Below are 1991 nucleotides of genomic sequence, written 5' to 3'. Positions count from 1 at the left end.
TTTTCTATTCTTGCTCTATTTTTGTGTGTGATGAAGGTCCATAAAATGAAATGCAAGAAACGGAGCCTGGTTGATTTGTTTGTTTCTTCTAAGGCAGGCAATCCATGTTTTGTTAGTGAAGGAAGTACATTTTCCTCTTTCTTAAGCATGAGTTTCAGGTTATTCTAAGTTAATTTAGTACATAGAATGTGTGCTATATATAAAAGGTCCACACAGGCTTGTACTAGATAGTTTACGATTACGAGAATAGACACAATGGGTTTTTGGTACATCTTGTAAAAGACATAGCTGCTCGAACTATTTTTAAACGATGGAGTTATATAGCATCTTGAGTTTAATTGATATTATGGCAATGTCATCACCGGCAGCACCGACAGCAACAATGAGGGCCAGCTCATGAAGCGAAGAAGAAGAAAAACAACAACAAAAGTTATTTATCGGCTAAAAAAAGTTGACAGTATTTATGTCCTAAGGGTAAATGTTATACATAATATTAGAGTTTTTATGACCCCGCTGCAACGCACGGGCAATTACCTAGAACATAAGATTCCTGTTTCACCTTAATTCCCACCACCCTTTCGTCCAACCTTCCCCATATAATAACCGATCACCTTGATTTACTTACCTTCTGGACTAATTACACTATAATTTAATTGCCAAATTTTTGATTAAAATATAATGTAAATCACGAGCAGAATTTGATGAATATTTATATACACAATCGCATACTATGAGCAGGTAAATCACTTTTGATCAAAATATAAGGTAAATCACGAACAAAATTTGATAAACATTTATTTACACAATCGCATATTATGGCAGGTAAATCACAAGTTAATGTACTAGAATATTTACATCCCATTGCAACGCATGTACATTGTTCTAATAAGGAAAAACAATATGCGATTGAACCAACAAACTTACTTTTTTTTTTCGAAAGACCAGCGAACTCACTCGATCTAACGGACCCAGCGAAGAAATAAATCAGACGAAAATGGGCTAGCGTCACTTAATGTGAGATATCGGCCTCGCGTGAAAAATGAGGGGCACCCCTATTTCTCGCGTTAAGCGAGACAAGAGCAACCCTTCGCTGAAGGGAACGGCAGTTGGGCCGGCCCACGTGCGCGGGAAACACCATCTTGTTTTCTGTTTTCGTATTTTTCATACTTTTTGTTTTGTTTTTTTGCTTTCTTTGTTTTACTTTTGTATATATTTTAAAATATTATATATATATATATATATATATATATATATATATATATATATATATATATATATATATATAGAAAGTCTATTAGTGATCCAGGGTGAAGAATAAGTAATTCCTCACCCTGGTCAATCCAGCGAACCCGCCCCCGGTGGCACCCCGTATGGTGAGCCGTAACCTTACGTCTGACCGCCAGGCTCCACCGCTTACACGATGTAATTTTTATGTACACAAACGTAAACTTTCACCTCTTTTGCACATCGGCTACAAACCGTTTCCCAATTGTGGCCTTGTGGGGACTGGGATAGCTAGCCCACGCCACGACCCGTCTCCCACGTTCCTATTCAATCGAGATGAGCGGCAGTTTTGACGGAGAGTGGCGGTGGCGGTGGCTGGTTTGCTGGACGACGGCATGGTGCTCAGCGGGTTAGTTCTGCGGGAAAGTCAATGACGTCAGCGACGTCGTGATCAGGCGTGTGGCCGCGTTGTCCGGCAGCGCGGCGGCCGACGGGTGGTTGTCGCGGCAGCTCTGGCTCGAGGCTGGAGCACGGTTGCCAAGACTGTACAAGGACAAGCATCCATCACGGCCTCCGGATGTAAGGTTTGTGCGCTTCCCTATTTTTTTGCACACGCATGGACATAGTGAGCACGCTGCCCTTGTTCTTCATGCGGCTGTGATCTCCTCCTCTCACACTACATCACATGTTCTGTTGCTAGCCCCTTCCTCCTAGCAGGTAACCATCATGTTTTTGATCTGATTGTTTCCATAATTTCAAGGCTTGTG

General features: G+C 41.4%; 1 long non-coding RNA gene across 1 annotated transcript in view; it reads left to right on the top strand.

The window, feature by feature from the left end:
* The first annotated feature begins 1399 nt into the window (after positions 1-1399).
* Positions 1400-1991, top strand: part of LOC119314252 — a 2480-nt gene continuing 1888 nt past the window's right edge. Inside the window, exon 1 of the long non-coding RNA XR_005152247.1 lies at positions 1400-1808. This is a non-coding gene — a long non-coding RNA (uncharacterized LOC119314252). The remainder of the gene's footprint in view (positions 1809-1991) is intronic.

Source organism: Triticum dicoccoides, chromosome 6A, assembly GCF_002162155.2.
Source record: "Triticum dicoccoides isolate Atlit2015 ecotype Zavitan chromosome 6A, WEW_v2.0, whole genome shotgun sequence".
Lineage (NCBI taxonomy): Eukaryota > Viridiplantae > Streptophyta > Magnoliopsida > Poales > Poaceae > Triticum > Triticum dicoccoides.
This window is presented reverse-complemented; position numbering and strand designations above follow the sequence as displayed.